Source organism: Ovis canadensis, chromosome 11 (genome assembly GCF_042477335.2).
Source record: "Ovis canadensis isolate MfBH-ARS-UI-01 breed Bighorn chromosome 11, ARS-UI_OviCan_v2, whole genome shotgun sequence".
Lineage (NCBI taxonomy): Eukaryota > Metazoa > Chordata > Mammalia > Artiodactyla > Bovidae > Ovis > Ovis canadensis.
In genome coordinates this window covers 62,551,569-62,575,625 of record NC_091255.1, presented here as the reverse complement: position 1 = coordinate 62,575,625, position 24,057 = coordinate 62,551,569, and the positions used below count along the sequence as shown (strand labels likewise).

General features: G+C 56.3%; 1 protein-coding gene and 1 long non-coding RNA gene across 29 annotated transcripts in view; one reads left to right on the top strand and one right to left on the bottom strand.

Moving 5' to 3' along the window:
- SEPTIN9 (septin 9) overlaps positions 1 to 24,057 on the top strand; it is a 180,708-nt gene that overhangs the window by 130,593 nt on the left and 26,058 nt on the right. Inside the window, exons 1-2 of one of the 28 annotated variants that reach the window (XM_069542058.1) lie at positions 12,894 to 13,173; positions 13,472 to 13,506. The exons of 9 other annotated variants lie outside the window; for them this stretch is intronic. The gene's annotated coding sequence lies outside the window, so the exon portion shown is untranslated. Of the gene's footprint in view, positions 1 to 6,927; positions 7,003 to 12,893; positions 13,174 to 13,471; positions 13,507 to 13,645; positions 14,370 to 17,571; positions 18,439 to 18,536; positions 18,675 to 20,944; positions 21,025 to 21,071; positions 21,710 to 24,057 lie in introns of those variants that run through there. 18 more of the 28 variants (XM_069542055.1, XM_069542054.1, XM_069542052.1 and 15 more) reach the window with 18 other exon arrangements.
- On the bottom strand, positions 11,220 to 15,179 carry LOC138414505 (uncharacterized). Its single transcript, XR_011246868.1, has 2 exons — positions 13,745 to 15,179; positions 11,220 to 11,493 (listed from the first exon to the last, which is right to left on the bottom strand). It is a non-coding gene; the product is annotated as an uncharacterized lncRNA (long non-coding RNA).

Here is a 24,057-nt window from a genome sequence, read left to right as displayed (position 1 = left end):
ATCCTGGATAATCCGCACAGAGCCAGTGTAATCACGAGGGTCCTGAGAAGTGGGGGAAGGAGACAGGCAAATCAGCATCAGTGATGGGATGTGGGGAGATTCCACAGGCCACACCGGCTGTAAAGATGCCGGGGGGGTGGGGAGGCCAGGAGCCCAGCAATGCAGTGGCCTCTGGAAGCTGGGACGACAGGTGGTCAAAGGGACTCTCCCCCGAGCCTCTGGAGGGCACCAGCCTTTGGTTTTAGCTCAGCAACTTTGTGTTGGACTTGACTCCAGAGCTGTTAAGAGGACGACCTGCGCTCTTCTGAGTTCCCGAGCTGTGAGGTTTGTTACGGCAGCAATGGGAATGAAGACACGAAGTGCTGGTCCTCTTCTGGAAGAATTCAGGAGGAATTCCATCTGTGTCCTGAACCCTGGGGGTTCTGGGCTCCCCTAGACACTCCCAGCCCTAGAGTCCACGGGACACACCCCTCCCCGCCCCCGGGCCGGGCAGGAAAGAAAATAGTTGCAAAACTCTTTCCCACTTTCACAAGTGAAGGCGAGGCCGTGGGCCGATGTTCCTGTCTCCTTTTTGTGACCTTTTCCCCTCCTAGACTTAGAATTCTGTAGCTGAAAGAGACTCTAGGTTCATCAGCTTGGTTTGCAATGAAGAAGGAAGCTGAGGCCCAGGAAAGTGAGCCTGCATGGCTAGGGTGGTGGTGGTAGGTGGAAGGCTAGTGGGTGGGGATTGCCAGGGAGCAAAGCCGATTGGCTGTGTGTGTTTGGGGTGGGAGGTGGGCTCTGGGGAGCTGGAGGAGCAGCTGCTTCACAGCCATAGAGCCTGGGGACCCCAGGACGCCCCAGCTTGGGGACCGTGGCCTGAGATGAGGTAGGGAAGTGCCAGGTGCGCTGCCTTAGGTGGAGACCTCCTTTGCAGATGCCGCCAGCCTGCCCGGGGCTCTCAGAGACCTTGGTGGGTCAGATTGCAAACTGCGCTTTCCACCATCAGCACCCAGAGCCAGCAGCTCACAAGAGTTAGGCTCCTGCCTCTGGCCGAGAAATATCATTTTCTGAGCTGCGTGGGGACCAAGCGAATGAATCTCTACCGCCTGACCACTCTGATCGTTCTATCTTGGCATCTGGAGAAACAGCCCAGATGACACGAAGTGATAGTCTTCCAGCCTCATCAGCTTGCCCCTCCGCAGCTCACTCCTCTTGTGGCACCCGAATGGCTTTGCTGAGGCTCCCCCGAGGCTTGCTGCTGGCCCCACTGCCTGCCAGTCCCTTGGCCTGGAAGGTCTGTTCTTCCACAGAGGTGGGACCCCTTCTAGGTATCTCTAAGAACAGCCTCAGTGGCGTGTTCACTGGCTCTTGCTACATGGTGCCGGATCCCTTAGCTTTGTCCTGAGGCCAGGACCCGGGCAGGCAGGGCCTCTGTCGGTGAGGCTTAGCCCCTTCCCTGTACCTGACAAGGTGCCTGTGTGCTCCACGTGTGTACAGGAGATGAAGGAATGAACAGACACGTCGTGAAATCATCCAGTTCCCATTTCTAACTGGTACATCACGTGTGGCATTTCACATTTTGAATATACCTTTTTTGGTGTGTGAAAGATTAAATTGGTTTTGTTAACACAGTTTACGAATAGGCAACACCTCCTTTAGCAACTAGAAGGGAGCTCCCTTGAATGTACTTAAAATATTTTCCCTATTTTGAAATAATCTTCGACTTGCCAGAGATCACAAAAGTCATAGTAGAGAGTGCCAGGGTACCCTTTGCCAGCTTCTCCCCTAATGACCTGTCACAGTACATATCAAAACCAGGAAGCTGACGGGTACAAGGATATTAACTCAGCTACAGACTTGACTCGGCTCTCGCCAGTTTTCAGGTGAAATGTCCCTTTGGGGGGCAAATGGTTCTTTGAAGTGAGACTTATCACATACATAGGTTCATGCAGTCACCACCAGAATCAGGAAACAGAAATGCTGCATCAGCAGTGAGGGTTTCGCCTGGTTTTGAACTGTATCTGAATTGTTGTTCAGTCGCTAAGTTGCATCCGACTCTGCAACCCCGAGGATGCAATCCACTAGGCTCTTCTGTCCACAGTCTCCCGGAGTTTGCTCAAATTCATGTCCATTGAGTCATTACTGTGTTACCATGTAGTATACTTCCATTTTTGGCTTCTTTCACTGAATATTATGTTTGCAGGATTTATTCCTTTTTTTATGTGCTTTTAGAAGCGAAATTTCCCAGAAGATCTTTTGGATCCACCATTAAGGTTTTAAAACCACAGATACATGACAGTCATCGGTAATCCAGACTCTTCGTATCCATCAACAGTTTCTGCTGATTCTTCTCTGCGCTTCCGCTGGGGAGCTGGCAGACGCTGCCTGCCTGTGGGCTGTCTTCCCTGCTTCCACACCCGAGAAGAGGCGGGGGCAGCGCCATGGAACATCTGCTTGGGTACCAGGCTCAGCGCCAGTCTGTACACATGCCATCTTTTTCCTTTTCATTTTCCTTGAATTCCAGTGAACCCCTTCCCCCTTCTGACAGATGAGAAAAATCACTCTCAAGAGTTAAAGAAATTTACACACACACACACACACACACACACACACAACCCATCGCTAAGCTGATAGGTGGTGGTGTCAGATTTGGACACCCATCCTTCTGACCTCAAAGCCTGAGTTTCCTGGATGAAATGAAAACTTGGGTGGCTTGGACCACTGGCCCCTGGGCCAGGCGTTTCAGGCACAGGGGTTCCCCAGGTTTGTGGGGTGAGCTGGGAAGGATCAGTGTCCCCCCTCCCCAACCCCAGTCTGAGTAAATAGCTGGAGGTCATGTACCCACTGCTTCACAGCCTTGAATTTCCTGAGCTTCCAGGTCTGGGAGGAGAGAAAGGAGGAGAGGAAAGAGCTGGGCTGGGCTGGTTTGGGCCCAATTCCCAATTAAACAAGCCGCTTAGTTTCCCATGAGTGGCAGTTTTACCTGCCCCCCCTCCCCCTTCTTTGCTAAAGGGGAGAGGGGTCTCAGGCATCCCCATTTAAAGCGGACCTGGGTCTGACAAAACCTCACATCAGACATCTTAAGGAGCTGCAAAAGCCTTCAACCCTCACACCTGAAACTGAGGCCACCACCCCAGAGGGGAAAACAAGGCTTCTTGGGCTGGGGCGTTTTCTGCCAGGTCATGAAAATAGTCCCGGAGTCGCCAGCTCCTCTTGGTTAGAAGCTTTCTGTGGTTTTCAGAGCACTTTGACATGGTTAATTCAAAGCACTCCCCAAAACCCCGCAAGGAGGGCAGGAAGTTTGAGGCACCTCCTCTCGAGCAGCCAAACAGCAGGTGGGTTCATCACCCTCGGGCTCAGGAGGGTGAGTGGAGGCTCAGGAGGTGAGGCCTCGTCTTGGGGGCCACCTGGCCAGCGAGCCACACACAGACTTGGGAGTTTGCTTCCCCAGGGCCTGTGAAGACTGCTTGCATTTGACAACAGCAACAAAAAACACTCACCCTGGGACTTTCCTAGCAGTCCAGTGGTTAAGACTCTGAGCTTCCAATGCAGGGGGAACAGGTTTGATCCCTGGTTGGCCGCTAAGATCCCACACACTGAGTGGTGAAACCAAAAGTTTAAAAAAAATAGAAAAAGGAAATAAATGTTAAAAAAATTAAAAAAAAATTAAAAATTAAAAATTATTAAAAAGAAAACAAAAAACATGCACCATCTCCGTGAATATAGCACCTGAGCGCTTCCGTCCAGCCTGAGAAGCAAAGGTTTGACAGTCTTTCCTTCCTCTAACCAGGCTCAGCCTGCTGTTCGTATCTATTTATCGTTCCCATGTTTACTTAGAACTTTCGCTGGGCAGCTCTCTTTCTCTCAGTATTACATGCTAGTGTTTTACGTGTTGCACAACAGCATACCCAGCTTGTTCTGTGTAAGCAGCCTCTTCTGTGAGTTGAGGTGACCTGCACCATTGCCTGGGGCTTCCCGGGTGGCTCAGCGGTAAAGAATCTGCGGGTTTTGTCCCTGGGTTGGGAAGATCCCCTGGAGGAGGGCATGGTGACTCCCTCCAGTATTCTTGCCTGGAGAAAGCCAAAACAGCCTGGCGGGCTGCAATCCATAGGGTCGCAAAGAGTCGGACATGACTGAAGTGACTTAACACACACATGGGTATTGGAGGGAAAACTTTTCCTCTACCTTCTTAGCTTCTGTCTTTTGAGGGTCTCCAGACTAACCCAGGAGCCACATTAGTAAGAGAAAAGACAGACGTAAGCACATAAGTAAGGGATTTCACAGAAAAAATGTGACTCAAAAGAGCTTTAGGACTTAGGGCTTAAATACACACCTTCATAGTAGGGGAGAAGGAGAAAGGCCCTTACTGGAGAACAAAGGACTCTGGAAAGATAAATGGACCCTTAGGAGGAGAAATGAGAACTAGGATGTTTTTGTGGCAGTATCTGAAGGTGTGGTGTGCAGATGCAGATGTGGATTCCATCCCTGGGTCGGGAAGATCCCCTGGAGGATGGCATGGCAACCTGCTCCCGTATTCTTGCCTGGAGAATCCCCACGGACAGAGGAGCTTGGCAGGCTACAGTCCATGGGGTTGCAGAGAGTCAGACACAACTGAAGTGACTTACACACACAGGTATTGGGAAGGGAAAACTTTTACTCTACCCTCTTAGCTTCAGTCTTTTTGTTGTTTAGTTGCTCAGCTGTGAGAGCTCTCTACAACCCCTTGATCTGTAGCACACCATGCTTCCCTGTCTTTCACCATTTCCTGGAGCTTGCTCAAACTCATGTCCATTGAGTCAGTGATGCCATCCAACCATCTCATCCTCTTTTGTCCCCTTCTCCTCCTGCCTTCAGTCTTTTCCAGCATCAGGGTCTTTATAATGAATCGGCTCTTTGCATCAGGTGGCCAGAGTATTGGCGCTTCAGGTTCATTATCAGTCCTTCCAATGAATATTCAGGACTGATTTCCTTTAGGATGGACTGGGTGGATCTCCTTGCAGTCCAAGAGACTCTCAAGAGTCTTCTCCAACACCACAGTTCAAAAGCATCAATTCTTCGGTACTCAGCCTTCTTTATGTTCCAGTTCTCACATCCATACGTGACCACTGGAACAACCATAGCTTTGACTGTATGGAGCTTTGTTGGCAAAATAATGTCTCTCCTTCAGTCTTTTGGGGGTCTGCAAACTAAACTAAGCCACACTAGTAAGAGAAAAGATAGACGTAAGCACATAAGTAAGGGATTTCACAGGAAAATGTTACTTAAAAGGTCTTCAGGATTTAGGGCTTATATACACACCTTCTTAGTAGGAAAAGGGAAGGCGGAGAAGGACACTTACTGGAGAACAGAGGACTTTGGAAAGATAAATGGGCCCTTGAGAGGGGAGATGAGAGCCAGGATGGTTTTGTGGCATAGTATCTGTAGGTGTGGTGTGTAGACTTCTTGTCTGCGATAGTCAGTCTTCCCGGCTTGCTCAGAGGAGGAGACTGCTGACAACTGAGTTCTTCCAGAAGGTTCTGTTCTTAGGCAGATGAGGCTTAAGGGACTCAAATGCTGCCTCTCCGAAGTCCTATGCCACAGTAGTGTATCCTGGACACCTTTCCAAGTATCCTTCTCTGGTTCTCTTCCAAGTCCCAGCCAGACAGTGGGCAATGTGGAGGCCCTTTATAAAAAGGCCCCATGTTGCCCATGGACTTGCCAAGGGCCCCTCTGGCCCTCCTGGAAAAGGAAATGGCAACCCACTCCAGTATTCTTGCCTGGAAAATTCCACAGACAGAGGAACCTGGTGGGCTACAGTCCATGGGGTCACAAAGAGTCGGCCACGACGGAGCACTTCAGCACCTCTGGCCCTGCACCCTCTGTGGGAAGTACTGACACTCCCACCCCACCCCTGGCTTTCCTGGTGACCCAGATGGTAAAGAATCTGCTTGCAATGCAGGAGAACTGGGTTTGATCCCTGGGTTGGAAAGATCTCCTGGAGAAGGGAATGGCTACCCACTCCAGTGTTCTTGCCTGGAGAATTCTGTGAACTGAGGAGCCTGGCGGGCTACAGTCCCTGGGGCCACAAAGAGTCGACTGAGCAACTAATACGTGTCACCCCCACCCCACTCACCCGCTGTGTCTCTTGGACACACCTAGCTTAAGTTTAAATGTTATCAGCATCTTGCCGAATCTCAAGGGTATTGTATGTGTGTGTCAGTGCTAACCAGCTACTCTCAACCCAAGCTGTTGGAATCTCCTGAGAAATGTTTAACCAACGCCTAGATTAGTTAAATCAGAATCGCTGGGGAGGGGCCTGGGAATCTGTATTTCCTCAAAGCTCCCCTTAGGTTTGAGAACCTCTGAGCAGAAGTCAAACAAACATCCAGCTCTTTCTACTTGCTTGTTCCCTTACTCCCCAGTTCCAGACCCTCAGTCCCGCCTCTAAATACCAAATTGTGTATTGCTGGACTGAAAAAATTTACCATCTTAGCTGCTTAAGCTTTTGTTTTGGTCCTAATTTCAGTGGAGGATCAGGAAGTCTAGAGTGTCGCTCGTAACGCCGGCCTGGAGCGCCCCCGCCTGGAGGTCTTCCCTCCTGACACCACCCCCCACCCCACCCCCGGGGAGAGCTCTCCAGTACCGACACGCTGGGTTTCTGCTTGAAATCAGTGCAGGATCGGCTTGTTTTGTTGCTGGGAGTTCGGGATTTTGGAAGGAGGATGGAGTAGTGGGGTTGGAAGTGTGCCTGGGGCTACCACTTAGCTACAAAGTATCCATCCCAACCAGAATAATAGAGTTGGCTGCGAGTGAGAGTTAAGATATCATCAAATAATTTCTGACACATTGTTGATGTAATGATAGCTTTTCAAGAGGAAAAAGGAATGTGTATTAAAGGTGCCTGCCAGGGGAAGAGGCAACCTGACAGTGAGGCTGGGAGGAGTGCTTCTTAGAAAGGAGGAAATGGGGCCTTCCGGCTGCCGAGTTCCACAAACATTTACAGGGGCCGCTACCCAGGAGCCGGCGCGGGCGGCGGGGAAGGTGAGTGAATCAGCCAGACAAGTGTTTTGGGTCAGGTTGTGAGGTAGGAAACACAAAAGCGGGCAGGCGTGGTCATAGCTGATGGAACACCTGGAGGGCTTCCTGGAAGTGGTGACTTTTACCAGGGGATTTTAGGTATGGTTTGGGACACTATGGGGCCCGGGTGAACAGCATAGGGGACCTTAGAACACAAGCATGCCTAGAGGTGTGGCTGAGTCAGACGGCGATCAGGATCAGAGGTGGCAGCCTGGGGGTTGTGGCTGAAGCTGGTGACAAAAGTAAGGCCAGCCTCTCCTGAGATGCGGGGAGAGGAGACTCCTGTGTCTTGGGGGACAAGATGAGGAAGGTAGCCGGGAGAAGCGACCTGCCAGGAGGAGTGGTTAATGCATGCCACGTGCTGCCCCCCGAGGTCAGTTGGCCATGAAGGTCGTTTCAAGAGGTTGTGTCTAATGGTGGAATGGGCAGAAGCCAGAGAGCAGAGGTTAAGAAGTGAGTGGGCGCTGAGAAGGTGGAAGCCGCAAGTGTAGACCAACTGGGAGGAGGTCGGGTTGTTGAGAGAGGAAGCAAGCAAGCCTACAGTTGGAGGAGGGGGCGGGGCCACAGGAAGTGGGGGTGGCCTTGTTTTTGAGATGAGGGGCAGCCTGAAGGTTCTCCTAGGTCAAGTTGAAAAGGACCTGGGAAAAAGACATCAACCCGAGGTGACAACAAGCTCTACTGCAGAGAGAAACTGCGCTAGGGTCCCCTCCCTCCCCCGTGCAGGCCTGGGCCTTTGCCCTCGGGCTGTGGGGTCCTCGCCAACCCCAGGAGTGACGGCGGGGGACTTGCATGAGGGGCAGCACCTCCTGAGGTCGGCCTGACTCTAGGCACCTGGGCCCCCCATCCCTGGGGGCATGTGGCTGCTTATGCTCCTGGCTCACTTCAGCCCCCAGCCTCACACTTCCAACCCGCCCAGCCCTTCCCTTGTCCTCCTGCAGGGGGCGGGCCTGGGGGCAGCCCAGTGACCTGCCTGCGGAGGCGGGGAGGGTATTTTTCTTGGCCTTTGATGGAAAGCATCCCCTGCATCCCGTGGGGGTTTGCCCGGGGTGGGTTGGAAGGGAGCTGGCAGGAGGGCTGAGCTGTGTGCTCACCACCAGGCTTTTGGGCTTGGCAGGAGGACCGTTGGGGACCTGGGAACTGGGGTGGGGGTGGTGCGTGCGTGCGTGCTTGAGAGAGGGAGGGAGGGAGGGCACTGTGTAACTGCTTCCTTCTCCCGCTGCTGCTGCACGCTGGAGCCAGCATCTCGGGCATCACATGAGTGGCTCTGCTCTGCAGGGCGGGTGCCTCCCCCACAGGATGCTGTGCTCTTCACCCAGTTGGCCTGGCTGGAGGTGGAAGCCTCGACGTGTCCCTCTGTGGCTTCCAGCGTGGGACCCTCCTGCCAGACAGCCGATCAGTGCGGTTGCCCCCGGCTACCTCCCCCCCCCCCAACCCCGTCCCCCGTGTTCCCGATGGTGGGGTCTGCTCATGGACAGATGGAAACGGCCCACAGCACCCTTGTCAAGGACACCATGGGGCAGCCCACGCCCCACCCTCCCCACCCCTGGAATGCACATCAGCTGGAACCCGGCGAGGGGGGTTTCTTTAGCTTTCTATGGATGAGTCCAACTCTCTCTCCCAAACCCCGACTAATATCCTATAGGTCTGGGAAGGGTCCGGCTCACAGGTGCATGGCCTGGAACAAGTTCCCATCCCACTCTGAGAGTTTGTGTCTTCATCTCTCCAGGAAGCTCCCAAACTTAGGTCGAGTTGCAGACTGCGGGGCTGCATGAGTCTCCTTTGGTGTGGCTGCTCTTCCAACTTCGGAGAAGCCAACGGCACTCCACTCCAGTACTCTTGCCTGGGAAATCCCATGGATGGAGGAGCCTGATAGGCTACAGTCCATGGGGTCGCGAAGAGTCGGACACGACTGAGCAACTTCACTTTCACTTTTCACTTTCCTGCACTGGAGAAGGAAATGGCAACCCACTCCAGTGTTCTTGCCTGGAGAATCCCAGGGATGGGGGAGCCTGGTGGGCTGCCATCTATGGGGTCACACAGAGTCGGACACAACTGACATGACTTAGCAGCAGCAGCAGCTGTCCCAACTTACCGCATACTCAATGGTTTCAAACAGAAATTTATTCTTCTTACAGTTCTGGTGGTCAGAAGTCTGAAATCAGGGGCACTGGGCAGGGCTGGCTCTGTCTGGAGGATCCAGAGGGAGAAGCTGTCCTTCTTTCACCTTCCAGTGGCTGCCTGCGCCCTTGGCTTGTGGCCGCATTACTCCACTCTCTGCCTTCGTCATCACACAGTCATCTTCCTATATTCTTCAAGTTCCCCTCTGCAAACTTATCTTAAGGACCCTCGGGATTACGTTCGCGGCCCAGCCACATAATCGGGAGAGCCTCTGTGTCTCACAGCCCTTCATCTCTGTAGTCGGTCCTGCCGTGTAAGATCACATTCAGAGGTTCTGGGAAGATGGGGCATGATACAGTCTCCCCCAGGGCTCCTGATCTGTCTTGGGGCCCCTCTGGCTTTAAGGTATAAAACAAGAAAACAAACTGGCTCCAGTGAAAGGAGGGCACGTCCAATTCTTTTTTATTGACCGTGCACACATACAGCGTGTTGCGCAACCGTCGCCGTTATCTACTTCCAGCATATTTCCTCACCTCAGTGGAAACCCCATATCCATGAAGCGTCACTGCCCAGCCATGGCTGCCTCTGCCTTGGCGGCCCCTGCTTTCTGTCTTTATAGATTGTTTTTTAATCAGTGCAGTTTTGAAGTTAGTAACCAGAAGCGTGTTGAAGTACTTATTGGATGCAAGGGAAGCCAGTGTCTGGGTGTCTGAGCGGGAGGAGCAGTTGGAGCTTGGGTGTCCAGAAGGGTTCCTGGCTCCAGGCTGCCAAGGAAGCTTCAATAGCCCAACTCATTCTTAAAAAAAAAAATTTACTTACTTATTTTTGGCTATGATGGCTCTTCATCGCTGCGTGCAGGCTTTCTCTGGTTGCGGCAAGCAGGTACTGTTCGTTGTGGTGCTTGGGCTTCTCATTGCAGTGGCTTCTCTTGTTGCAGGGCACACGGGCTCTCAGGCACGTGGGCTCAGTTGCAGCTCCCAAGCTCTAGAGCACTGGCCCAGTAGCTGAGGCGCACAGGCTTAGTTGCTCTATGGCGTGTGGGATCTTCCCGGACCAGGGATCGAACCCATGGCTCATGCGTTTGCAGGCGAACTCTTTACCACCCAGCCACCAGGGAAGCCCCATTCCCTTTGAGTCGGGTTCATCCCGGCCTGCGCAACCGTGAGCCAGGTAGGCAAGGGAAGCCCAGAAAGGGATGTGTGAGCAGTCACAGAAACTGTCTGACTATACTTAGCGCACATTTGGCAAAGCAGTTTCTTAGAAGCTCTGCTGTGTCGAATGGTGGAAGCTGAGAATCATGTCCCCTTGTGCTATGCTTAGTCGCTCAATAGTGTCCGATTCTCTGTGACCCCCTGGACTGCAGCCCACCAGGCTCCTCTGTCCATGGGATTCTCCAGGCAAGAATACTGGAGTGGTTTGCCATGCCTTCCTCCAGGGGATCTTCCCAACCCAGGGATTGAACCCAGGTCCCCCACATTGCAGGTGGATTCTTTCCCGTCTGAGCCACCAGGGAAGCCTGCATGTCCCTTTATGTCCCCAGAAAGGGAACACTGCCACATAGGGATCAGCAGCCTCAATAGAGGCCTCAGCATCTCACAGTAGATGCTGATGTGTGTCTAATATCACCCCCAGTGTGGCTCCATATGTGGTGTGAAAAATGATCCAGATAAACCTCTCTCCAAGGGTCTGTTGTCATCTCAGGGTGAAACTGAGAATATAGAGAGCTGTGCTGTCCAGGACAGTAGCCCTTGGTCACCTGTGGCTATTGACCGCTTGAAATGTGAACCGTCCAAATCGAGAGGTTCGATAATTATAAAACACACACTGGAGACCTCCCTGGTGGTCCAGTGGTTGAGACTCCACGCTTCCAATGCAGGGGGCGTGGGTTTGATCCTTGGTCTGGGAACTAGATCCCACATACCTTGTGGCCAAAAAAACATGTAACGATCTCAAAAGTGTTTATACTGATCACATGTTGGGTTGATAATATTTTGGCTCTGTTAGGTTACATAAAATACATTAACATTAATGTTACCTGTTTCTTCTTACATTTTTTACTGTGGCTACTAGAAACTTTATTTTTTTTATTTTTTATTTTTTTTACTGCTAGAAACTTTAAAAGCACGTCTGTGGCTGGACTGTCTGTGGCCGGCCTTCGGTTTCCACTGGAGGATTGGATGGGCAGCTGCCCAGGTGTCAGGCTGCTCTCCCTGGATGCCGAGTGTGTCCTGAGCAGCAGTGGACTGTGCCGGGGGGGCAGACGTTCTGTGTTGGAAAAGCCCCTGGACTGGGGGGCTTGGTGGGCACAAGAATACCCTCTTCTGTGCTCTGAGGGCCCTGGTCAGTGACAAGTGAGGAAAAGTTGTAAGAGGAGCCTGGCATGTGTACAAAGTACTCAGGCCGCCTCCTGGACCCGTGATCTGGGGGTTGGGTGTAGATGGCGGGCAGAGTGAGGGATGAGCTTGGAGAGCAGTGCTGGGCGCCCAGGAGGGGAAGCGGGCCCTGGGAGTGGACTCTGGGGCCACTGTTTCTGGGGGAAACAGTGAGGCCAGAGGCTGGAAGGAGGCTCCGAGGGGAGTGCTGCGGGACCAGGAGGCTGCCAGGGCAGGTGTGGAGTGCAGGCTTCATGTTAATTAACCCTACGCCTAGCCTGGCTTCCCTTGTTGCTGGTTCCTGGACCTGCTTTTTTAGGTCCCAGCCAAGTAGGCGGAAGAGTCGACTCATTGGAAAAGACCCTGATGCTGGGAAAGATTGAAGGCAGGAGGAGAAGGGGACGACAGAGGATGAGACGGTTGGATGGCATCACCGACTCAATGGACATGAGTTTGAGCAAGCTCCAGGAGATAGTGAGGGACAGGAAAGCCTGGTGTGCAGCAATCCATTGGGTCGCAGGGAGTTGGACACTGAGCAACTGAACAAGTGGGCAGGGGTTCAGGAGGGGCTGGGCCCTTGCAACTGTCTGGAAATCACCTTCTTGGGGGAAAAGGATTTGTATTTGTAGAGCGGCTGCCTTTCCTGTTTCTGGACACACATGTGTCTCACTTTAATTCTTGCAGCTGGAGTTGATCATGCCCATTTTACAGACGGGGAAGGTTTGGGCCAGCAGATGTTGAGTAATAAGTCAAAGATGGTTCAAGCGAAGGGGCCTCCATCTGATACTGACTCTGAGGCCCGTGCCTGGGATCCACCACGGCCTCCCTCCCAGTGAGATGCGAAGAAGGGCCCTGGACATGCATCTCCTCCCACTGGGCACTCCCCCAGCTCTGGCCAAGTGCCTGGAGACCAGGGGCAGCAGCTCTGCGTGGCCACTCCATGTCGGAGTTGGAAGGGGTTTGCAACACAGGCCCCTGAAGCCTTTGTGGCAAACCCCCAGACCTCAGAGGCCACTGGGGGGCAAGCTGGCCGTCAGGGGTAGGAGTGGCTGCTGCTGGGAAGGGCTGGCTGCTGAGGGACATGGTGGTGGACGTGGTCAGCCTACCCCTGTGGCCGGTGGGGTGGGTGCCCCTGGGTCCTTGCCCACTAACCATGCCGGGGATCTGGGAAACCTTGGGTGTGGCCTGGCCTCCGAAGGCTGAGCTGGGGGTCTTCTGGAGGCAGGAGAATGGACTGGCATTTTGCACTGGAACTAACCACTCTCTGCCCTAGGAAGACCCCCCCACACCAGCCCCCAGGAGCTGTCTCCTCCTGTGGGAGTGGGCCTGAGCCAAGTTGGCCCCTCCCATGCCTGGGAGTGACTCACTCCCTCGGGGGTCAGAGGTCGAGGCACAGGATGGATCTGGCTGATCCCAGCGTCCAGTGGGCAGGCCCAGCCCGGGACAGGGACGCTCCCAAGCTCCCTCCTCTGGGGACCACCTAACCCATCCCCTGAGGGGGTCTCAGCTCTTCCCAGGGGCCCGCAGGGAGGGGAGAGAGAGGAGGAGACTCCGTGAGTCATCCCCAGGCCCTGAGGGGCTGGAGAAGCCAGAGCGGGATCCGATAGTAATCTTCCGAGGCTCCAGGAAGAAGACCGAGCTCAGGGTGAGCTGGCCACCGCCGCCGCCTCCCCAGCCCCTGCCGGTTCCTCTCCGCTCCCTTCCCGGGTCATTTCCACCAGGGCACACACAGCGGGGCTGGCTCTGCTCCCACCTCAGCTGCCAGGAAACCTGACCTCCTGGGGAGAGTGGCCTGTCATCTGAGCTGCTGGGATAGGGGAGGGGGGTTCAGAACCAGATGGGGGGGTACACCTGGCAGAGAGGGAGCCAGGGTGGGCGGCAGGGAGAGGGTGCCTGTGGGCAGCAGCAGGTTCTTGGCATCACCCTTCCCTCCACCCCAGCAGGACTGGTTGGAAGGGCAGCCTGGCCGTCTGTCCAGGTGAGCCTCTCGCCTTCTCTCTCTCCCTCTGGGGAACCATGTCACTTTTCCTTTTGGGGGTTAACTCAGGCTGGCTTGGGAAGTGGGCTTCTTGGCGTTCCTCGGTCACAGCTAGCGCCCCTTCTCTCCGCCTGCCTCCACCCCCACCCACTCCCTCCGCACCCCTCGTCCCGCTCCTTCAGAGCCGCTGCCCCGCTGAGCCTCCCTCTGCAAGGAGGCCGTCGCGGTCCCTCCCTACCTCTGCCCGCGCTCTGGGAGGCTCCTTGTTCCTCGGCCACAAAGCCCCTTTGATCCTCTGCTCGGCTCGGAGCCATGTGACCCGGTGGGCGGGCCGCGCGCGCAGGCGGCCGGCGCAGCCCGACTCAGCTGCTGGGTGAGTCCGCGCTCCCTTTGTTCCCTCCAGCCTCGCTCGGCTCGCGGGGGGCTCTCAGGTGGTCTGGCCGCCGGGAAGCCCCCCTCCCCCGCGCCCCAGGGCTGAGCGGGAACGGCGCCTCCCCGGAGCCCCTCCAGGCCCGGCCACCCCCCGCCCCCCACAGCCGGCGGGACAGCCCCCCTGGCCCCAGGAGCGGGGCGGCGGGAGCTCGGTCCTCCACGCGGGGCCCAAATTTTCGGCCGCGGAGCAGAAGAGTACGGCTTTGTGTGTCACAGCCGAGGCTTTGTAAATATTTGGCCGGCTACCCGAGTGGTTAAGTCCGCCTCAGCCAGCAGTTTCTTGGAGCCCATTTCCCTATCGCAAGGGGGCTTCCCTGATATTCCTGGAGGGCCGGGAGGAGATGCTGGTGGGCCACCGCTGCTGCTTCAAACCGTCCCATCCAGATTGTCAGCAGTTAGGGGTAGGCGGGTTAGCGGAGGACCGGCTGGAGGTTAGTTTCAACAGGCGCTTAGAAATGCCCGAATTGGAGACCTCGCGGACAGAATTGTGTTCACGGGGAGTTTGTGCTGCAGCTTGTCTGGATTCCTGGGAGGTGTTTGGGACGCTCTCGATGTTCCTGGGAGCGGATTGGGGAGGGGCCAGTAGAGGGTGGTGGGATGGGGTGCTGGCATGTATGTGCTTTGCTAGAGGATGGGGAGGTGTCTGCCTCGCCATGCCCTGCCGGGGAGCAGCATCTCCAGGATGTGTCTTCCAAAGGGCTTTTCTAGCTGAAAGAAGTTGGGACCCTGCTCCCGTAGCCCCCCGGACTCCAGTCCCGTAGCTGGGCCAGCACGTCCTCTCAGGCACCCAGACGAGGAGCAGGGGTGTGAGGTGCTGCGCAGGCAGGGCCATCTGCTCTGAAACTTCATCCCCCACGTCCCCTGGGGGTCGACTGGGCGCCCAGGCTGCTGCTCTTCATTCTCGTCTCCCTCTCTCTCCTCCGCCATGAACTCTGCTGCATTTTTGTCCGAGGTTTCGGGAAGCATCTCTGCTCACCAAAGAGAAGTTTGAGATTCCTTTTCTGGAGAAAAATGTGCCACCCAGAAGCAGTCTATACGGCAGGTTTCTGGTCCATGCAGTGGGTTTCTGTCCATGGGGACAGCGCCCTGGTTGGGATTCTGTTGGGATCCCGCTTTGGAAAGTCCTGCTGGGGAGAAGCGAGAAAAAGGCCCCTTTTTTCATAATGGTATGCTTCCCACCCTTCCTTCATTGTTGTTTTGCCTTCAGACTTAGGGCCTGCATGGGTGTTTACATAAATGTCATTTCTCTTTGGCAACCCATAGACTCCTTTTCAGGAACTAGAAAGAAGAACAAGTTTGTTTGACCATTTGGGAGCGGGAAGCTGGTATCCACGTGAGGTTTCTTTGGAAAGGGGTCATGCCCACCTGACTTCTCTCGGGTCTTCTCTGGGTTAGGACGTGGCTGGGAAAGGAGGCCTCTTCTGTGGCCGACCTCTCTGTACGCCCATCTCAGGGGACCTGTGTGGTCACTGACCCTCACCCACCCCTCCTGGGCATCCCTGCTGCCCGCCTCCCATCATGTCCGGGTTGTGACACCTGCAGGACCGTTGAGTCCGCTGGTTTGAGTCTGTGTTTCCGACAGGCTCTGCTCCTCGAGGCTGGCACTGTGACAGGAGTGACTGGCGCATGGGGGGGACTTGCTGTGTGTGTGGTGGGGGGGGGGGACCGGGCATTCTGTCCTTGAGGAGGCAGAGCCCTGTTCTCCTGGGAAGGGGGCTGCCAGGAGGCAGAACAACAGCCCCTGCTGTCATTGGCCCCCACCAACACCAAGCCTTGAGGGGGCCCATGGCATTGTTTCCTGAGTGCCGGGTCCATCATCCCAGGCCTCGGATTCACCAGGGCTTTCACCCCAGGAGCCCTGAACCCCTTAAGACAACCAGGATCCTGGGGCTGACACTGCCCCACCCCCTGCCTGCGTCCGCGGCCACCCTGTGCTCTCCCCACTTCCTGCTGTGTCACCACCAGCCTGAACGGTTCTCTCGTCAGATAGGGCAGCTTTGCAGGAGGGCGGCGTCCTAGGGCTGAGATGCATTCGGCAGAAGGCGAGCACCCCCTCAGCAGCATGGAGCGGCACTGGCTTCCCGTGGTGTCAGAGGTCTCTTAGGACGCCCGTCACCGCCACCACCCCCACCCCACCCCCCGCACGGCTCACTCCTGGGCCTTTCCCAGATTGCCGATGGCTCTGGGCTCCCTGTCTCTCCCATTGGCCGGGTGTGTAGGAAGCAGGACTTTATTTCGCCCTGTGAGGGTGAGGACAGACGCTTGCTGGCCCCCTGAGCCCCTGGCCGGGGCCCTCGGCAGTGGCGGTCAGCCTTCCACACCTGCTGTGCCAGCCTCATCCCTCTTCTTGCCCGCCCCCAACCTTGGCTTAGGCCATAGATGCTTCAGGGATTGGAGCTGGGGTCCCAGCTCCCCTCAGCCAGGGTCTTGAGGAAGATGCTTCCAGCAGGCGTCATAGCCCTTGGCCGGGACTCCCCTCCCAGACTTCTGCCTGCCAGCACCAGGCTTGGGTTTGTTTGTTGAGTACCAGCCTGGTTCCTGGGACAGGTAGGGACCTGTTCTTAGCAGCTCAGTGGAGCCTCCTGACGCCTTCCCAGGAGTGCCTCCGAGGTGGTGGCCAGTCAGCCAGCTCTGCAGGTGAGCCTGTTGGCTGTGCAGCCTAGGGGGGTGGCCAGCAAAGGTGCGGGTCTGATCCACAGCCGGGAGGGCGCCTTGCCCCACCTGGTGGGCCCTCCAGCCTGCCCACCTCCCAGCAGGCTCCCCATGTGCCCTGTACTGGGGCTCGCAGAGCGGTAGGTGGAACATCTGGCCCTGGGGTGTGGGGGTGGGGTGGGGTTCTAACTTGCCACTCTCTTTTATTACTACTGAGATCAGGCGGAGAAGGGCTTACTGCTGAGAGGCTTGGGGAGCTCTGATTCCACCTCTGCAGGGGCCTGAGCGGCCACTTGGCCTCACCTGGGCTCACTTGTCCCCCACAGGAGCTGAGCTGCATCATCCCACCCACCCATGTGGGCTGCATGGCTGGCCCTTGGTGGCAGGGGAAGGGCAGCTCAAAGCAAAGGGCCCGAAAGAGGGAAGATGAACCAGTTTGCTTCCTCTCCCTTCCCGGCCATTCCAGCGTAAATAAACTCTTTAACCAGGGTTAGTAGCTAGATCATAGCAGAAGCACCCCATTTCTTGTTGCTCTGCTGAAGCTGGCGCGGGGTGGGGTGGGACAGCACCCACCCCATAAGATGTCAACTCCAGAGCATCCTGGCTGTTCTCAGAGGCTCCAGGTTGGGGTTCAGTCGCCCACCCTGACCCCCACGGAGCCTTCGTGGAGGAGGGGTGCTCGCTCCATCCTCTGTTTCTTTGCTTCTGGCATGCGTGCCACAGGGCCCTCCAGAGCCATGTGCCCTGGAGGGGGACCCCTGGCCCTGTCCTGCCCTGCGTGTGCCAGGCACTGAGTGCCCAGTGAGGTGATCACTCCAACAAGCGTCCTTGCTGGTGTCCCTAGTGGAATGCGCACACAGCTCCTCCCGCCTCCCACACCCTTATCTCTTATCTCCCAGGCCTGTCGCCAAGGCCTCTGAAAGCAGATAAGGTTTTCCCTTTCCCGGGGCAAGAAAATGAGTCTCCCTCTCTCCACGCCAGGTGAGGATGTCTGTGTCCTGCCTGTGTGTCTTGCCCTGGACCGTGCCCCTGTGTTGGGTTGAGCCTTCTCGGTCTTTGTGGAGGCCTGGACACTCCTGTTGTTTCTCAGTGGAGGCGTGAGCAATACCACGTGATCGCAGTGTTTCATCTTTATTCAAACGCTCTGTGGTTCCTGTGAGATGAGACGAGCTTCAGAGAGCCTTGTAAGAACAGACATTTGTTTTGCTCTCTTTTCATGAGCGCTCCTTGGCCCCCCCCTTTTTTTTTTTTTTTAAAGAGAAAGGACGGAAGAACAGCATTTCTTTGGTGATTTGAATACATTTTCCTGAGGCAGGGGGCTGGATCAGATGACCCTGGCCCTGCCTCCACACTCGGGTGCTGTGGGAGCTGTTGGGAAGTGAGGACAGGACCCCAGTCTTTTGTTTCTCGGCTGCCCGGGACCAAGGAAGAGCTGCCAGTTGCTGGGGTCAGTTGTGGGCCCCGGAGACGAACAACAGGTGGACAGCAGCCCCGTTGAGTTGGAGTGAGAATCCTTCTCGATTTTCATTTGGGGGCTGGTGGGGGGCTGGTGGGGGGCAGAGAGTGGTGGAGGGTGTTATGCACAGCCCCCCGGCAGGGGAGAAGTCCTGGGGCCACTCTGCAAACCACACGCTCCGCTGACATCCCTTCAGTCACCCCAGTGGTTTTACAGTCAGCCCACCAGGCCAGGAGCCCCACAACTGGCGCCGGCTCCCAACCACAGGCTCCTCGGGGCCAGGTGCCTGGGGCCCCCAGTCTCCACGTCCAGGAGTGTCACGGGACCTTCATCACCAGCTGGGGGGCTGCCTGCCTCCCTCCCCACGTGACCGAGGTGGGCACTGAAGCGAGGTGGGTTGGGACGGGTCCGTGACGAAATGCCATCCTCCCAGACTGCTCCTCACGGGAAGGAGAACGTTTTAAGAGGCAGCTGTGTTCCCTTGGTTTAGGTGCAGTTGTTGAAAAAGTGGGAAAACAGAAGGTCCTCCGCGTGTCACCCACTGCCCAGGAGGTGCTGAGGGCAGGTAGGAAGGCGCCTTGGTGTCCCCTTGGCCTTCACGGCCACCCTCCAGGGCTGGGGTGCGATGGTGAGTAGCAGTCAGGCAGAGGAGAGGGCTCAGGAGGTGGGGGGGGCGCCCCGTGTCCATGTGGCAGCTGCTTCTCACATGGCTCACCTCTGTGAGGGCCACCCCCACACAGCAGCCCCTTCGCAGATGCCTGCTTCCTGCCTGCCTGCTGCAGAGCTGCTCAGCTGTGCTTTTCTGTCTTTCCAAACTCTTGGCTGCCTCCCCAGCTTCCTCCGGGGCCCACCGTGGAACCGGACGGCCCAGTCCTGTCTCCCTGAGGCTCCTGGGCCCCTGTCTGTGTGCCAGCAGCCGCCTCTGTCCCCCCCACTCTTTTACTCCTTCGTGTATCCATCCAGCAACGCTTTGGGAGGGGGGAGCCATCTCCTGAAGAGGTGCCACAGTGCCTGGGGGCCAGGCCCCTCATGGGCCACGGAGAGATGGGCGGGTGACCCCCGTGTGCACCTCAGTTTCTGCATTCAGCCTGCTGCCAGTTCACTGGCTTGTGGGGAGACGTGTGAGTCAGGGGTGGGGGAGTTGGTCCTCAGGTTTTGTGGGATAGGTACAGTTGAGGCCAGAGGCCTCTCTATGGGCTCCCCCCACAGCTCACTGTGGGGCTCCGCGAGGATGGCTGGAAGTAAAGAGCTGATTCACACCACGGGGCACCCCGAAACCCGAGTGCTAAAGTTATAATTAAACCTTGAGAAACCTGGGGGCTCCTCCCCCTCTGAGGCCTGCACCACCTCGTAAAAGTGGGGCGTCACTCAGTTCTCTCTTGTGGCTTGCTTGGCATCCTGAGGGTTTGGGACAGGGGTGGAGGGAGGACCTGGGCCTCTAACGGATTTGGGGTGGGCCCAGGAAATCTGGCGGTGCGCCCCCAGCAGCTCTGCAGTCATTTCCTCCGGACAAGCTAGCACTCAGGACTCCGACCAGCCTCAGCACCTGGCTGGTCAGGTGGGTGGTGGCGGGGTGCAGCTGGGCGCTGGCCCACGGTGGCTGCATCCCACTGGTTCAGGCACATGGAGGGCGTCTGAGTGGGTGTCCTGGGTAGCAAAGGTTTTCACCTCTTGTCCCTCCTGTGCAGAGATCCGGGATGAGCCACGTTCAGCCTTTCTGATTGCTGACTGGCTGCCTTTGCTGCCCCATCCCCCTCCTTTCAGGCTGAGGCTTCCTTCGTAGTAAACAGGGCTTGCTCCTGGGTCATTCTATGACTTGACAGGTTCTAGCCCGTGATGCTGAGGCCCCTTCTTAAAAGTTCATGTTGAGTCCTTAAGAGCACTGGTGGTGTGAGGAGCGGGCCGCGCAGGTGGAGAAGTCACCAGAATCACCCCCCCCCACACACACACACACATACACACACAGGCCGCTGAATGGAAAGTGGGGAGGGGCGTGCAGGCTGGATTGGTGCGGGGGATGGGGGGGCCAGCTGTGGACAAGAGGACACCGTTGTTGTTCTGGTTTGTTCCCTGGGGACCACAATCATTGGCCTTCTTGTTGTTGATAATAGCTTTATGGAGATATTAATCCACATTCCAGAAAATGCACCCTTTTATTGTGTACAATTCAGTGGGTTCCCGTATACTTACAAAGTTACCATCATCATCAATTCCAGAATATTTTTATCACCACCCCTCAGAGATCTTAAGTCCGTTACTGGTCATTTTCAGCGCCTGGCAGCCGCGAATCTGCCTGCTGTCTGTGAATTTGCCTATCCTAGTAACTTCTATCAGTAGAATCATGTCGTGATGGCTTCCTTTTTTTCTTTTAGTGGGTGGCCTTTTGTATCTGGCGTCTTTCACTTGGTGTAATGTTTTCAGGGTTCGTCCACACGTGATGTGTCCCTGCTCCATTCCTATTTATGACTGCACAGTATTCCACTTTAACAGTTGCATCGCATTGCATTTATCCATTCGTGGGCTGATGGGCATTTATTTGGGCTGTGTCCACTTTATAGCTCATGTGAATCGTGCCGCAGTGAACACCGGGGCCCAGGTTTGGGTGGGCACATGTGTTTTCATTTCTCTCGGGGACCTGCACAGTCAGTTTGGAACACTTGGCTCACCAGCACCCAGTTAGGGGTGCACTGTTGGTCTCTTGGGCCCCACTCCCAGTGGCTGTGAGCACTGTGTGTCAAGTCTTGAATCTGTGTCTCTGTGCAATTGGCTGGGGGTTCTTTGGTTTCACTGTGAGTCCAGGGCCAAGCTTTGCGGAACAGGATGAATCAATGAGGAGTTAATGCAGGGAGGAGTTGGGGGTGGGATCAAGGCGCAGAGGAGCCTGTTGGGTCCTGCCCCTGACTTCTGGTTTCCTTGGCCTGCACAGGGCCCAGGACAAGGCAGGAAGGGGAGAAGGAAGGCTTGTGTGTCCTCTCCAGGCAAGACAGGGGGACACGTGACAGTGAAGTAGGGGCGGCGCGAAAGAGGAAGTGGGTGGAAGGAGTGGGTGGGGTTGGAGTACCTTCCCACTGGGGACGAGGATGCACCCCCATCTCCATTCCTGGCGGGAGGGGAGGTGTTTCCTTCCTGGGAGGGTGGAAATGCAGGGCTTAGGGGAGGTCGGCCTCTGGGGTCCAGGGAGAGTGTGAGGGTGACTGCTGTTCCCCTCAGAATCTGCAGGGGCAACAAGCTACACCCTTTCTGGACGGTTGTGTGCATCACAGGCAGAAAAGTTAAGCTGCGGGACGAATGCATGTTGCGTGTCTCTCTAAGCCACCGCACAAGCTCACGTCTGGGCGCCTGCTGGGTCCACTCTGAGCATCGAGCCTGGGAGCGCGCCGGGGAGGGCCCCACCGGCACGTCCCGGGAAGGCGGCGGGGCGGTCCGGCTTCCTCCCTCCTCCCTGTCCTCCCCACCCTCCCTCTGCTCCTCGGCAGTTCACAGGCAGAAATTACCATATGAATGTGGCTCCTTCCCGCAGCCGCCGGTTGGGGAGACCTGGGAGGGGACAGGCTCCCACCCTCGGGGGCTGGGGGCGCCTCCAGGTCCTGTGCTGACTGAGGCGAAGCTCCTTCAGAGGCACAGGTCGATCGGTAGGAGGACGCCGGACATTCTCGGTCCACAGTAGGTCTCCACCGCGTGCGGAGGGTGTAGGGGGTGGGTTGGGGGGATCTGCTGGGTCCCAGGAAGTGGGGGAGGCCCTGGGGACTGGCGAGCCCCTTCCTTTAACTTTCATCTCAACTTGTAGGAGAACGTGTTGTTACTATAGCTCTTGTTATTTTGGTCTGATTTCAAAAGTGTCAGCTAATTATGGCAGGAAATGTAGAGTCTAAGGAAGGATGTGAAGGCGAGGATCGGATACGATAAAGCAAGTCTGAGCGCTCTGTAAACTGTAAAGTGCTGTGCGCAGGCCAGCCCGGATGGCGGTCAGCTCTCCTCTGATGGCCCGGCCCGGCCTCTTGTGTTCCTGGCCAAGCTCCTGAGGACTGAGTGCTCTAGGGGCCTTCTGCAGAGGCCCTGCTGGTCTTGCGATTAATCCCTCGCCAGCTGACCCAATCGCTCTTAAGTTTAGGCTGATGCTGTGTTACCTTTAACTGCTGGACAGCAAATTAATGGATGCCTAGTGCCTGGTGGCCCGGCCACTGCACGTAGGGGACCCACTCCTCGCCGTGGCACTGGCCAGGTCAGCTGCAGTGTGGAGAGCGGTGTGGCTGAGGTTTCAGGGGTCAGACAGAGCCCCGGGTGGGCCCAGGTGTTCAGACCTGAGGGCCCCCCTCCCCACGCCCGCCCCTCCAGCACCCCTGCCTGCTCTGCCCAAGCTTCAGGGAGAGGAGGCCTCACGTGCCCTGAGGCCCCAGGTGGCACTAGCGGTAAAGGGCCCACCTACTAAGGCAGGAGATGTAAGAGACACGGGTTTGATCCCTGGGTCAGGAAGATCCCCTGGGGGAGGGCATGGCAACTCACTCCAGTATTCTTGCCTGGAGAGTCCCATGGACAGAGGAGCCTGGCGGGCCCCAGTCCATAGGGTGGCAAAGAGTCGAACACAACTGAAGCAGCTTAGGGCGCACGCACCAGGAAGCGGGTAGGGATTAGGGGCCGCCCAGTCTCCTCTCCTCTGTGGGCACCTCCATGCCCCCACTGATGGTTTCCTGAACAGAATTTCCTGAATGGGCAGGAGCAGTCCCAGGAAGTGCATCCATCCTTCCGCCGAGATGCTTTGTGGTTCCAGAAGGGAGATGGAAACCGGAAATCGTTCACATCTCATTCACATGCTGGCACACGAGGAAGGCTGAGCAGAGGGAAGCCTGGGAAGCCCGTGGGAAAGGATGCAGGCCAGCACCGCGGGAGCCTCGCGGAGGGGCCGCCTGCACCGACCCGGGAGCAGCGGCCCCGCGATGCTCTGGGAAGAGAGGAGGGCTGCAGGCAGCGAGCTGGCCTTTCATTCACTCATTTGACATCTTACGTACTGGGCTGTGGGATTGTGAACAGAGGAGATAGACTTTGCAATTGCAGGCTGTGCGCAGGGGCACTTGGGAGGAGAACCACGGGACACTGGGAGTCCCCCGGAGCAGGGCCAAGGGAGGACCTCTCTGGGGAGCCTTGTTTGAGGAGAGGAAAGGAGCCAGGGAGATGGTGTGCGTGCCGAAACTGGAGAGCCGGGCATGGGCTTCTATTTTATTAACACATGCTCTGTGCATTGGCTGTGCCAGGCTCCAGTCTGTGCTTTGTTAATATCTCGTTTGGTCCTCACAGAACTCTTACAAGGCAGGTATTATCTCGTATTACCCATCAGAAACCTGAGGCATTGAGAGATTAAGTTACTTGCTCAGGGTTACACAGGGAGTCTGGGATGGAACAGGGTCCTAGCTGTAGGATTCTGGGGCTCGGGGTTCTTGTGTTATCCCAGGTGTAGGGGGACCCAGTCAAGCTTTCAAGCCAGGGGAGCGATGCAATGAATATGTTTTAAACAGGCCTTCCTGGTGCCTTGAGAAGGATGGACCCTGCGGTGGGGTGGGGGGTGGGGGACTTAATGGGGATGGCTTGGCCTGTGGGAGCCATGGAGGTGGTGGGAGGCCAGGAGACTGCCTTCAGATGTGTTGGATTCAGATTGATAGGATTTGGGGTGGATGACTGGATGTGGGCCAATGGAAGGAGGGACCAAGGCTGGCCACTGGGTTTCCAGCTGTAGTAACTGGATTGGTGGAGATGCTGTTACTCATGGGGGCGGGTGGCACGGATGGGTCCAGAGCTCAGTTGGCGGCATGTTCAGTGGGAGGCATCCAGGCTTCACTAGGGCAGGGGCTGAGGATACCCAGCTCTGGGCAGGGGGCCTGGCACAGTGGGCCATCTCTGCTGAGTCATGATTGGCACTGGTGTATGAATCTGGACAGAGGTTGGCATCTGATGCTCAGAGGATGGGCAGGATCACTGGGGAGAGTGTCCAGTTGGGACCAGACTGGTTCTATAGGTGG